Source organism: Haliaeetus leucocephalus, unplaced genomic scaffold, assembly GCF_000737465.1.
Source record: "Haliaeetus leucocephalus isolate CR32 unplaced genomic scaffold, Haliaeetus_leucocephalus-4.0 Scaffold140, whole genome shotgun sequence".
NCBI lineage: Eukaryota > Metazoa > Chordata > Aves > Accipitriformes > Accipitridae > Haliaeetus > Haliaeetus leucocephalus.
Window position 1 is genome coordinate 5,752,878 of NW_010972576.1, and position 14,840 is coordinate 5,767,717.

Here is a 14,840-nt window from a genome sequence, read left to right on the forward strand (position 1 = left end):
GCAGGAAGCAGGAGGCCAGGTGGCTTTTTTTTTTTTTTTTGGCTTAATTTTGATAACCAGGAATCACAGAAATAACTGAAGCAGCTTCACAGGAAAGGTCAAGACCTCAGTGCACCAACAAACTTAAAAAACATTAACATTTGGATCCACTGCTTGCCAAGCAGTGTCAGCTCTGGAAGAAGTGTGCAGGAGTTGATGGCAGCACTTGCAGTGACTCAAAGCTGGTCTTCTAGAGCTTTGGGAAGTCTGAGAGTCTGTATGACAATCCCATTTGGGACCCTCTCTTAGGACCCGCAAAAGCTTTTCAAGCAAACACATACCCACCACACGGGTGACCAGAAGAAGCCCTCCAGTAAATGAGGACGGGAAACAGGGCTCTAAGAACATGGCAGCATTCAGGGGGCACAGAGAGGAACGAAGAACAGTAAAACAAGATTAACTTTCCGCTAGATCAGGTATCGGCATTCACTCACACATGATTTTAAAAAGCTGGGAAATTCCCACTCAGGAGATAAATACATATGTGCTACCAACAAGGCAGATAGTAGCAGAAACTAAGATAAGCAGATTACAAACTGGTTGTCTATATCTCCTTTGTAAAGCTGAGACTGCTTATTTAATTAAAAGTTAACTTTTTGAGACAGAGGTGCAGAGATATGTAACAGTTATGCTTCCGGTATGTTTCAAATGTGAATTATGCTTCAGTCACTCAAAGAAAATAACCAGGTCCCAGACGGAAACATTAAAACAATGAAGAGCAATTAAAAAAATTAGAAAGCAATATATAATGATTTATATATGCAAAAGAAATAGTGAGAATGTATGTCACAACAATTTTTACTTAAGGTTGCATTTTCTTCTTCATATATATCAGTCAGGTTTCTGAAAGTCTTTCCAGGCATTTTGAAGTGTGTCAAATTATCATCCTATTGATATACAAGCATCTCCAAAGGCCAGACCAGTTTCAAATCTTAGGACTGCAATGGTACTGAGGTCTTTTATAATGCTAGTTCAGCTATATTATTGCAAGTGTCACCATCCCATCATCCGAAAGAACCGTTTCTAGGCTTAAAAAACAGTGAGTTATTTTCAGCATTTCTCATGTTTCCTTAAGGAGCATGCTGTTATGAACAAACATTTCAACAAAACCCTTCCTTGCTCAGAAAGCCAAACTTCTAACTGAAATACAACAAAACTATGAACCAGTCAACACAGCCCATGCTTTCAAGAGCACTGAACATGATACACCGTCTTAATTTTCTCCTTTTTACTTCCAAGCCCTTACAGCTTCTTCATGTGTCTTCATGAAGTTCTGAAGTAGAAGTTGGCTTTTATCAGGCAGTAACAGAAAGCATTATTTTGCATTTCAGACTTCTTAATTTTGACATCTGTGTTCTGATATCCAGGTGGGTGAGATGGTAAACCACTGGCTACAGCTCACTTGGTAGTGCAACAGTATCTTGAAGCAGACAAAGAGGCTATCAGAAGACAAGAACTTCACCAAAAACAAGAACAGACGGCTACTTCTTACCCTCCTCTTGGAAAACATTTTCCCTTCTCTCTCCTTTTCCTCATAATTCTGAGCAAAAAACCTTCTTCACGGTGATTGTTTTTGATTGAGGAATTCCTGTGTTTAACATAAAGTCCATTTGTTCTACAGAAAGCAAGGTCTGTTTTGTACACATACACAAAAAAATATCCTGAGTTGTCTTTGCCTAGTATTTCCATTGCACTTTCTAAAAGTTACCAAGACACACAAACTGCAGCTTTATTTGTACACCACTTTGCGAGCAGGAGGTGGAGAGGAAGATAACGTGACTATTAACACAGCCAGCTTTGCTCTCTATCTTCCTTATCTCAGGTGGCAGCCTGGACGTAACATAGACTAGTGGACCCCTAAGAGGGCAAACAGAAACCTAAATTATTCATACTGACCATGTGTTTCTCCTACATGATTTGCTTATTTGATTAAAGCAAACTCTTCTACAAATATAAAGCAAATATTTGCAGTAAGTACTCAGAACTCTGCAAAAGAGTTGACACACACTGTCGCCATGTGCAAGTGTAATATTTGACATACTTTTCCTCTCCCTGAAGTGGACAGGACTATTTTGTCCTGATGAAGAGGGGCGTTGGTCATTCTGCAATAACCACCACAAAGAAAAAGTCTCTTCCCAAAGCAGCTACTGAAGAAAGTGGATTAAAAATATGTTTAAGACAATGTAACTAAGATGTTTTTTTAAAACTTAGGCTTGAATTCATAACCAAGACTGAGCTGAAAGTGGTACAGATGAGCTATGTCCATGTTTTTACTTATGTTACTATGGCAAACACCAAAATTACTGAAAAGGCTCCTTTACCTACTTGCCTACGAGTCATGCACGCAGAGCCACTGCCAGGGCATGAGCGCAGCCTTCCCAGAGCACATTTCCTAGTCAAATAAAAATACGTGAGGCATTATAAGCTAGGTTTGTGTTACCTTTGAGTCTCTAACAAAGGTGAGAGGCAGGTAACACCATTGCCTGTAACACTTTATTACACCGCATCAGATAGATTTCAGGTAACTTTATTCTCAGCTTACAAAAATCAAACCAGCATGCTGGGGTTGATGATTCAGAAGTGGACTGTCTGCAAATTCCTGAAAGTGAGCAAGCTGTTGTTTTGTTTTTTTCTATTTTGTCACAATTTGCCAATCTGCAACAGCAGAAAAACTATGAAGCTAAATGCTTATAGGGTGTCAATTTTCAGATTGCTGGCATTGGTCTATCATTCCAGATGTCTGTCGTTTAACTGCATAATGGTAAAATTAAAATTACTGAAAATTAAGCCCTCTTAAGGGCAACTAAGAAGTAGCTATTAGGGAAGTAATGATAATTTATTAATAATAAACATATAGACAGATATAAAGCTAAATCTCTTGTGGCCCACTGCCCACAAATCAGAAGGATTAGCCTGAGACTAACACACATCTGAAATTCGTTATTAGTGTATTAAAATGTAAAAGTAGAAACATAAGAAGAGAGTTCCTATTCTGAACTACTTGCATTATAGAAGCAGCATGTATGAGCTAAGGGGACAGACACTAAGTTTACAATGATTAGGACAAGGACAACATGCCACAGCAGCTGTTTGCTTTTCTTTCTTTTTTTTTTCCTCTTCTCTAAACATACAAAATGTGTCCTAACATACCCATTTTCAAAACAAGGCAGGTTAAGTTTAACAAGAAAAATGCCATGTTCCAGAGCAGACTTGCAGAGCACTCACTTGCAGCACACAGCTGCTTGGCATTAAGAGCTGACCTTCTGCATGTGTTTGCTGAATGACTATACCAACAGCCTGTGCCACAACGAGATCTGTCTCTGCTCCTGCACAGCTTTGCAGCCAGTACTGAAACAAACACAGAATGGGAAATAAGACACCATATGCCCTTGTCCCACCTGCTCAGATCAAGATTGTCCTAACTCTAAAGATCGTGCATTCTGGGTGGACTCTGTCCCAAAGCATAGGCTACAGGCGTTTACCAAGAGCCCGAAAAAAATTAAAACTGTGCACAACAAATGATGTATGCATGTGTGCACTTGTCTTCAACCTTCCATGCAGTGGCAGGCTGCGTGATTCGCCACACCATCCACCCAAAACCCATCCATGGCCTCCAAGGCTATCCATCACACCGATGCAAACGCTTTACCCCCTCTTCCTACCCAACAGCCGCTAATTTGGTAAGGCACTACTCCCAACATATAAGAGGTTCTCCCTCTTAGCCCCACACTTTTGGGGACTAACCTGCTTGTTTATCTCACCAACAGCGAGCAGAGCAGCAGATTTGGCTGGGTTCCTCCCCAGCTCCTCCTGCACTGCAGTAGATAAGGGAGCAGAGAGTCAGCCTTGGCATGAGTATCACCATGCAACCACCCACCCCGACAGCAGGCCAGAAGAAAGACGACTGGGGACAGAAGGTCCAAGGAAGGAGCAGGAAGACGCCATGAGGTCTGGACCAGAGCCGCACCAACACAGGGGCAGGCCTCCGTGGAGCAGCTTGGGAAGAGCACGGAGATGCTGTCCCGCAAGCCAGCCACGTTGCCACACGCGGCTCCAGTGCCAGGTCCGGCACCCATCCAGCACAGCGGGAGGAAGGGACTGAGGAGCACTTTTTGTGCATGTTTGCAGCTGACACTGCCACGGAAAGCAACAGGGAAACCCATCAGATAATGATCACAGGTAAATGTTAACCTGGCAAAAATAAAACAAAGCAGTGCTTTTCATCCAGAGGAGTTTTCCGATACAACTTGTAGGGCTGCACAAGGCAGGGGACAGCACCGGGGAAACAGAGGGGGCAAGACAGTCTCTTCCTCTTGCGGTACAGAAACTACAACCGTTTCAGGCATGGCCCAGATAGAAACTAGAAAGAAAGAAGAGATGCCATAAGAAGGTACGCAAGAGATCTACGGAAGAGACAGAAAGCTCAGAAAGTGGGAAAAGAAAGTGAAGAAATTATTAACAGAAGAAAGCTAGATACAGGACACCAAAATGCAAAGCACAGTTTACTTGTCCATTTAGAAGAGGTCATTGCATGTGAGAAAGTTTACTCCAGTAGCACATATCCACAAATACAGCTTCTTCACATACACTAATCCCTGCGCAAACAATAACCTCACAGCCCCAGCTGGGAGGATACTGTCACTGCCTACTATTTTTAACAGTATAGAAACTGGCATAAGACAGCCTGTGTGGCTTTTCAAGGCAGCGTGAGCCATATGAAAGCACAAGTGCCAATTCTCAATTACCACACCAAGATGGTCTTCATTTTTCAAAGTCAAATTGTCACCCATAGATGAGAAAGTCCATTTTAGGTCAGCATACAAGCCAACATACAGATCAAACAGTCACCAATCTGACCATGGGGCTCACAACAGCAAGAGAAATACACACATACCAGCACAGTTTTCTCAACGCAAGCAGACAAGATTTTGACCGTGAGTGGGATTGCAACACCATATCGAAGAGTAATTAAATGTGGCCACGCATCACCTTTAAAATATTTCAGTTAAGGTCAATTAGGACATACACCAAGGACAGAAGTTTGACAGCTCTTTGCAAAATGCAGCAGAACTGTCTTGTTTGCCATTAACTCCAGATCCTAAAAAGCCATAGCTCCTCAGTCTGGTGTGAAACACAGTACAGCTGGCCTAGGCCACTGCTCTCATTTCAGAAATGTCTGCAAGCAACTAAGAAACAAATAAATAAATGGATAGCTGACTCATTTGCTAGCACACAGCACTGGCATGCAATGTCCCAGGAAAAAAAATGAAAGCAGAACGGTTTACTACTCCCTGTATCAGCAGACAAGCAACACAATTCTGCAGAAGGACCAATATTTTGGAAGAAGCAATGCACACAAGGGCACAGCTGTCCCTAACAGCATTTAATACAAAGTTCAGTTAAGGCAAAGTTCATCAGTGAATGAATTACAACACATAAAACAGAGATAAAAGATTAAAAGCAGCAAGAGTTCGGCCTGCCACCCTGGCTGTGCCTGCCAGAAGTGTAAGAAAGGAGATGAAGAGTAACAATGATAGTTCCTTCCAAAACAATGTTTCTTCATCTACAAAAGATCCCTCAGCTTTATTGACCTTCTAGCAATTTTCTTCAGTAAGCTTTCTTTATTCTAGCTTCACATTATCCTCTGTGCTCCCTACAGGGAACTCCTTAGGGATTTTCCCCGAAGCGTAACAGGCAGGTGCGTGCATCTCATTTCCACTGCTTTACTTCTAAGGATTATATAAAAGTAAATTTCATTTCTTTAGGCATCCAGTAAAACTTAAAAATCAGTAGTCCCTTGGTGATCTGGTGAAATTGTAAGTAGAATACAACACCAGTAATTTATCAATTAAAAACAAGTGAACCAATGTTGAAGCAGTTTTTGATGCAACCCAGTAAAATCACCCATTCTGTCCATACTATAGAAATGTGTTACTTTATGCAAGTGCATTAATGGTGACTAAAAAGCCTTTTCCCAAGAAATGCACTTTTTTCTTTTCTAATACACACAGATTTCTGCTTCTTTTGCAAAAAAAATTTTTAAAACTATTAAAAACTTAATAAAAGCAACTTCTGTTATTACAAGTTAGGACCAAGCATATATCCTAGGAAAAGTCTTCATATAATTTTTCAAATACTTTTAGGGGGTAAGTTTAATGACAATCTAAATGATTAGTGGTACTCAATACAAGCTTAGCTTGAAAATATTGGTTTAGGATGGTTCTTTTCAAACAGTTTAAGCATTCACTGACACTCTCAAAAGTATTTTTCAGCTTTTCATTTTGAAACACTTTCTCAACGGATACTCAGTTTGGCTTTAAAGATGTTCAAAAAGGGAAGACAACATAAAACAATTTTTTTTTTAAATATTCAGACATTTGTTCTAGCACAAAGTCAATTTTATTATTTTCAGTGAGAAAAAGCAGAAGGAAAAAAAATCTGGTTGATCCTAACCTATTTTTCAGTCTTTCTTTTCCTGCCTTAGCCACCACCCAAGCTAGAGATCCGGTACACAGGCGTACCACCAGTCCCATGCCATTACTTTCCAAGCACTGGACTATCAGAAATTACAGCACTAAGACCACAGGCTTTAAGTCACCTCTGAAGTGACTTAACTGTCCATCCACAGCACCAGACCCAATCTGTGTCTCTTGACTGGAGATGAGATGAAGTTGTGGCCAGTGAGAAATTGCCACATACGGCCTCACAACGTGAAGTGGGCTCATTCTCCCCAGCCAGTCTGGATTTTTCCTGAAGCAAACCTTATAACAACATCTCTTAAGTATCCACCAGACACCCAAGTAATTTTGCAGTCTGTGCACCTTAACTGCTTACTAGTTGCCTGCGAGACAACAAAGCAACTCCCTTGCTACCTTTACCTTCCAATTTCTCTTCCACATCTGGAGCACTATTTCACAGACACAGCAAAAGTCACAGGATTAGGAGTAATCCCACTTGGCAATCAGGAGAGGTCAAAGTGCTGGGCACTAGCTGTCACTCCCAGGGCTGCACTATCACCCTAGCAGGAACCCACTGGGAGCTGATACCATCTACTTGCCCCAAGCAGCTCCAGTCCACAGGGTCAAATGCTCTCCCAGTGATCAAAGGCAAAGGTTCAACAGAAATGCTCGACTGAGCTAACTGCATCACACTTAAATTTTCCTAGCAGTTGATACCCATCTACTCAAAGCAAAATATGCCCTGTCACAGGTAAAGGCTAGAAAATGTCCTCTTACTTGATAATTACATACCACACTTCTAGTATCGTACGGCTTTCCTTTTAGTATGTGGACTATTAATGTACATCACATATTAAAAGTACATGCTCCACATCTTGAGCACAGCAGTCTATTCCAGTGCAAATGTTCTTCAATGTGTGAGCTGGGAAACTGGACCCTCAAAGGCCTTTCTCCAGAGGTCCTCAAAACCAAGGATTAAGAATATCATACATGTGAAAATTTATTTTTTTTCTTGGTAGTCCAATGTCTACCTCCTTGAAGTAGAAAGCTAAAAATTTTGATAGCATAATTTGTGCACATGACCTAACACTATTGCCCCTTAATCTGTGCCAGACCTCTGCATTTGACTCATTTTGCTGCTTTAGCAAAAGCGAAATAAAAAAGCAAGCACTTAAGTCTTCAAAATTTGGTACTACCAGCTGTGGCAACTGAACAGTCACCAGCATGAAAAAAAAACCTAAACAAACAAAAAAACCCCAAAACAACAACAAAAAAACCCCCACCTTTCTGTCAACACCTATCATTTGACTTTCTTCTAACAAAACTTCCTGAACCAAAGTTGTTCTGGAAGGCATCTTTTTACTGCTGCCTTTCAAATGTAAGAACCAGTCTTTTAAGGAAACTTGAACCTTTTTTAATAAGCTAGTCCAAATACATGTGGCTTTAGTTCTGTCAAAGACTGTGGCCTGAAGCAGTCCATCCAGCAACTCAAGCATCTACTGCCCAGCACTTATTATTTCAGAGTCTGATTCAGAGACACAAAACAGTGGAAAGCAACCTGTGGTACAGCATCCAAACAATCAGAAAGGCAGGAATCGTAGGCTGGAAATTTAAGGACTTGCTAATTACCTTCTTCTCACTCAGGGCAGCTGCAAACCCAGGGACCTCCAAATCAACTACTTCTCATTCACCTCCAAAATAGCTCTTTGCAAAAACTGCTATTTTGACAATGTCTTTTCACCTCCCTGCAAACTTCTGAACTTGATAAAGCTCAGCTTAAGGCAGAAATAATGAGACTACATCCATCCCCCTTGTGACCTTGCCACAAAAACAGCAGCAAACCAAGAATCCCACCCGACATGGAAGATCCTGTGATGCACATGCACAGGAAGTCAGTTAACAGACTGTTAAATACTTTTTTTTTTTTAAAGTAGGTTAGCAAGCTCCCAAGAGAGCCCATTAACCTAGAATTAAAAACTGAATAAAACAACGTTTTGGGAAGAGACTTTCTCCTTTATGCCCCAAGATGCTGAACTCTCTCTACTTTCTTCAGCTCTGGGGAAAATCTTGAATTCTCTATATCCATTAACTTCTGTTCGTACTGCTACTTTAAGGTGCTTTGCTTCTAGGGGCTTCACATCAAATTTCAGTAGCTTTAGCTGATTTCCCTAGGGCATGCTGGCAGACAATGAGATGGAGATGCTACAAGTTCTCAGGTTTTGCTGCTACAGGAAAAGGAAATCCCCACAATTTCACCATATAGTAATAGAAGCCAAGGGAATGAAAGTTAATCTGGAAAGAAACTAATAAATTCTAGTCTTTCTTACGTACCTTTGCTAGGTCTTCTTCATAAAGTTTACACTGCAACATTCCTTCAGCATACAGAGCACACACAGATCGGTGTTTACATACAGCAGCAAACCAACAGTTTAAAAGATGCACACAAACCACTGTCTGTTTAGGGAAGTTTCCTGAAGCATTTCATTATGACAATAGAAGGATGTTTCCATCCATGCAAATGAACCTTATAAACTTAACTTTCAGAAAACAAGTTCATTTTTGGAAATGAGTAATTACTAGAAAAATCTTTAAGCACCTGAATGACCAAAAAAAAAAAACAAAACACCAAAACCTCAAAACCAGTCAAACAACTTTTTCCTATTTCCTATCTGAGTCTCAAGAACTATTTCTCTTTCAGTAATATTTTTATTATTGCCATAGTAGCCAGTTACTCCATCCACCTCCAGAGATAAATAGGCAGGCAGAGATTTTTTTTTTCCCCCCTAAACTAAATCTCTCTGCCTACTAACAAAAATCTCAGAAACCACCTTAAGCACAGCACTTGAGACTGCTGTCTTCTGACTACCTCTCAATAAAGAGAGCACGCTTAGGCACACAGTGAAAATTTTGTAGTCCCCAGCTGAAAATCAAGAAGTTCTGTATTTGTGCAGGGAAAATGCCAGCTTTCAATAGTCTACCCTCTTTTCACGAAGGGAAAAAAAAAAAATGCCCTACGCAGGTAGGAATTGGGGGATGTAGGCAAGCGCAAACCATCAGCACCAGCTGTCAGAGGCAGCAGTAATCCTCCCATCCTGTTTCTATATCATCTTTGCCATTCCCACGGAGATGAGGCACAAAGCCCTAATGTGATCCTGGGTTTGGACGAGAAGGCTCCCAATGGAGCAAAGAGGGGGAAAAGGCGTGTGGAGAAGCGTTGCAGTGCAGGACAGACCCATCACAACCATCCCATTCCCTGCCCCAGGCTTACCCCTTCTGCCAGCTCCCAGAAAGGCTTGTGTTTTATCAGATCTATTCGGTCTCAAACCCAAGCTAAGGGCAAAGATGGGAGATAAATGAGAAAAGCACTTCTGGCTAACTGCAACCATCGGAGCACGTGTTTATTTTAAGTCTTGTGATCTTTCTGGCTGGCGTGCCACCCAAAGCTGTACCCACATTAACACATACCAAAGGAAGGAAGTGTTTCACTGGTAGATGTCCAAGCATTTTAATCTGGACTCTCAGAGGAAACAAAATGTGTATTTAAAAAATAATCTGTGATGCTATTTACCCAACCCTTCAAAACAGAGGAGGCCTGATATCAACAGAAACAGCAGAGTTGAAACTACAGATCTTAAGAGCTTTATTATTTATCTGATTTCAAGAAATCAGACAGGATATTTATTGTTCCACACCAACACACTAATAAGCCTTTGGCTTTAAGTCTTCTTTACCACCCTCCTTGCCTTGGTACACATTCACACTCCAAGACTACTTATGTTTGCAGATTTTGGAACAGAAAATTGTCCTCTTGTTTAAAGAAATTAATTACAAAATATACAATAAAGCAAAAAACTTTTAGGGTAAAAGCAATGAAAAGCAAATGCAGCTTAGAGATAGAATAAGGAGAAACAGATGCAAGAGGGCATTTCAGTCTTGCATATGCCGCATGCTATTTTCTGGTTTTGCTAACAAATTAATATTAACATTAGTTGAGAAAACTGTAAGCCACAAATAATGAAAATCTATTTAATATGCAGCAGAAAAAATAATTTTTAGTAGTCTGCCCAATTACACTTCAGTACTTCCTAAAGCAAAAACCAAAACAAGCTTCAACACTCTTGTTTTCATTTTAGTTTCACTTACCTTTGCTCTTGTGGATGCTCTTCCACAACTTCCTCTGAATCAGCCTGACAAACAGAGAAAATACTACGTAAGAATCTCAGAATTGTGACAGGGCGCACTGAACATATGTACCATTTTTAACTCCTCCGAAGGTGGACTCTCACATGACTTGCTTGCAAAACAAACTCAGAAATCTAAAATTCCTACAGCAATTCCTTTATGATTCAAGTAAGGTGGATGCTGGCCATCCCATTTGGGGTTTCTGCTCATTTTGCCAAGATAAATGGTGACTTAACATGGCTACTCCGTTATTTTTTTTTTCCAAATATTGATTAAACAGACTCATTTTTCTATTTATATAAATGCATCTATACAAAATTCTGCGCGCACATACAATTTCAATCTAAAACCATCTGCCCCCGTCAGTAAACTTCATTAGCCAGTACCTGAGAAAATCGGATGCAGAATGCCTTGGAATTCAGACCACGTGGTAGCGCCAACAGCAAAGGCAAGGTACCACGTTCCAACAGGGATGGCGAGATCCCAAGCCCAGATCTTATCAGTGATCAGCAGCACGTACAGAAATCAGAGAGAGTAGAAGCTTTAAACACAACAGCTTAGCTCGGTTGCTTGGACTAAGGTAATTTTTGAGACATGCACTTAACAAACTGTGCCAGCTTGCAGTTCACAACTAACCACTTTGAGCTGTCTACAGAAATGAACTCAAGCGTTGGTTCAATGAGCTCCCTGCAGGAAATCCATTTAAAACAAGCAGGTAGCTGCTCTGAACCAGCCGAGATCTCCAAGAAAGCTTTAGGTACAACTCAAAATGGAGCATGTTACAGCCACCCAACCTGCACTGATGAAACCAGGGACAGCTTTAGGGAGATTAACATTTTTCGGGAAGAGGTCACAGTTACCCTGCCAGGAACAGCTGGTAAGTTTTCCCAGCTACTGCTTCTGCAGGTGATGGTTGCACAAGACACAAGCTACAGACCTTAGCAATGAAAAGGTAGAAAAAAAAAAAAACCCAAACCAAAAAACAACCCACATTTTTTAAATTAAAAGAGTGCACCTTCCACCACCCCTCCTACACGTTTCCCATATAAGTGCATCACGGAACAGGGCCCAAGGCACCCACTTTGACTCTAGCTCCTATTTTCTAGTTCCCCCCTCGTGAAGGGGGAAAAAATGACAACTAAGGCAGTACATATGGGTAATATTATTATTAACATTATTATGGCTAAAATAATGACCTTATGGCTAATATTACAGATCTTGCCGAAAGCTACCAGATGCATATAAACTTCAATCTTTTGCCACAAGCAACTCATCCAACAGAAGTGGCACAGCCTTCTACCATAGCATAACCAAATCTGTAACAAGACTGACAGGGAAGTACAAGTTAATTTGAGGACTTGACAGTCTTTCTGTATGCCTGCCCTCAAAGGGAGGTTGGAGACACTGTGATAATCGTCCAGAATCTGGAGCACAGCTCTTCAGCACAGACCTACCTACCCAGGGGTCCTAGCACCTGGCCCTCACAAAGACCTGGCCATCTCCTCTAATGATTGAGCTAAGCCTTGCTTTTAGACTCTACCAGTATGGCACAATACAAACCCATCATCTGATTTCCAGCTTCTCCAAGCTCCTTTTGTACTTCGGGGACCTCAGTATGATACCAAGCAGAATTAGAGGATTCCTCATCCACCTCCTCCAGAAACAGCTTCTCTGCCACAACAGGCTGGCAAGCTATCCTCATTTTAAATGGCTTAACTCCTCCTTTAAATGGCTTAACATCTGCCAGGCATCAGAGACTCTGTCATTACACAGTGCTCACCCTTAACACTAGCTATCTTAACCACTTCTCCTCTTCACTTTTTCTCAAGCAACGATGAAAAAAAACCACCTTCCCAAGCTATAGTGCAGCCACACCATAAAATCTCAATTGTACAAGAAAGAAAAAAATTTTTAAAATCACCCTTGACTCTGAGCACACACACAGAGCCCCATGTCCAGCTTTTTCCTATGTTCTCTCCTCTGTATGGCACAGGCTACATGTATACTCACACTGAGGATTAAAAAAAAAAAAAAAAAAAAAGGCAGGCTTTCTCAAACTCCCATATCACCAGACAAGTACTACAGGGGGATGGAAGGAAGGGAACGACTCCTGAAGCCAAAATGCAGGTCCCAGCAGCCTATCCATGACAGGAAAAAAAAAAAAAATCCCCTTCCTCCAGACAATATGGGCAGGTGTTTATCTCGTGCTAGAAAGCCCCTGAAAGTGCCCCTCTCCTGTCACACAAGTCTTAAGAGCCTGGGCTGACAGCTTCTGCATAATCTGCATGGCCAACCAGCCCCAAGTCCTATCAGCACCATCCAGAAGCTCAGCTGGGAGGCTGGAGGAGCCTTTTAACAGCCCAAAGAGGAACACAATTCCCACCCCAAGTCTGTCTCAGGCTTTCACACAAATTGTGTGCCTTCAGACAAACCCTGCTTTGAAGTAGGTGACTCTGTACATTCAATTTGTGCACAGCTGATGGGATGCGCCTCTGTTAATGACACACTGCACTGCCGTGCATCTCAGATACATAAGATCAAGGTCTTCATCAGCTTTCGAAACCGGCAGAACAATTAACCTTATTAGCCCCTGAGCTGCACTGAAGAACAGGAACTGAAGCCGAGTCGCTACTACATGGGAAAAGAAAAATTAATAAAATAATCTTTCAGAACTGAGCAGAACCTTTAAAGTGAAAACCGAGGCAGCAGCTCTGTATTTGCCCAGTCTCTGTAACAGACTATGATACAGTAAATATCACGGTATCTTCCTCCAAAATTCAAGCACCTGAAACATTATCACCAAGTAATCTGAAATAACCATTCACTGTAATCTCCTAAGTATCTGCAAGCAAACTGAAACATACACGAGGTGTTCCTCTAATGAAACATCTCACTAATCTCCTACATGCAACACACAGGAACAGTAGAAAACCCATCACATCAGACAGACATGGCACTGACACCAAGAAAAAGTTTGGTGTACGTTGTCTTTGATGACTGTCATTTTCAATCATGATAACAAGACCCACAACTTAACCTTCATTATTTCATTTTAAAGTAGTTCCTCCCTCGCAACTGAAGGGGTGGAGAGCACTGAATGCCCTGCTCTGCAGGTACCCAATGTGCCTGCCCCTGCCTTCAGATGCTTACAGTAATCACCAAAGTGGTTTCTGACAGACAGAAACACATGACTACGACTCTCCAATACCTATTTTGAGTGGTGCCCACCATGAACTACAAATGGCATTTGTGCTTCTCCTTTCATACACTTGTGGCCATGGAGACAGCAGGCCTGATACCCTTACTATGCTTTTTCTTGGGCTCTTTCCTCTCCTCTTCAGGGGAAGAAAAAAAAAAAGAAGAAAAAAAAAGAACGTGACTAACCGGCTTTCAGCTTTGCACTGAAGTGCTCCAACATGGCTGTTTATATTTGGAGTTTTTTCAGCCTTTAATGGTGAAGGGCTTGGCTGTCGAGTCCTACACAAAGGAGCTTTTCTCCCAAGCATTTTAGTTAAGTAATTATAAACAAGTTACAAACAAACAAGCAAAACCACAAAATTACAAGGAGTCTGAATAAAAACTACAACTGCTCTAATCAAGCCTCTCCCACTTGAGATTTTCCACGTGAAAATCCCACTGGTTTTCCACGCATCTCCCAAACATCAGGGCAGGCAAGACTTTACATTTTTCCACATTGAGGACAAATGATGGGAAGAAAAACAAAAACAAAAATCCAGTCACTCACCCAAGGGACATTTGCTGTAAAAAGGATGTCAAGGGCAAGGAGGATAAGGAGAGCAAGGCAGGAGCTCTGCAGCTACCCCACACTTCACATCACCTTCAACAAGAAGAGAGGAACTGGGCACAAGGAAATACGGATACCACATCCAACCGGGAAACCCAGCTTGTCTCAAAGCAAAAACAGAACCCAGGAAGAAACATTAAAATGCTGGAGGAAGCTGCAGACGGGTGGAAGACTGAAAGCACGCTAGATATAGCCAGCTCCTCCTCAGCTCCAGTGCACAAGCCCACGCACACCTTCACCGACTGCAATGCTCTGGGTACCCTTCAGGCTCGGCTGCGGAGCAGGAGCAGTAGGTGAGCCATCCCTAAACGGCTCTGCAAGCTTCAGAGGAAGCCAAAATCAAAAGATTACAGGCA

General features: G+C 41.6%; 1 protein-coding gene across 2 annotated transcripts in view; it reads right to left on the minus strand.

The window, feature by feature from the left end:
* Window positions 1-11,491, minus strand: part of KIAA0922 (KIAA0922 ortholog) — a 77,487-nt gene extending 65,996 nt beyond the window's left edge. For both annotated transcript variants that reach the window (XM_010586115.1, XM_010586114.1), the window contains exons 1-2: window positions 11,066-11,491; window positions 10,641-10,684 (exon numbers count right to left, since the gene is read on the minus strand). The gene's annotated coding sequence lies outside the window, so the exon portion shown is untranslated. The remainder of the gene's footprint in view (window positions 1-10,640; window positions 10,685-11,065) is intronic.
* Window positions 11,492-14,840: the final 3,349 nt, after the last annotated feature.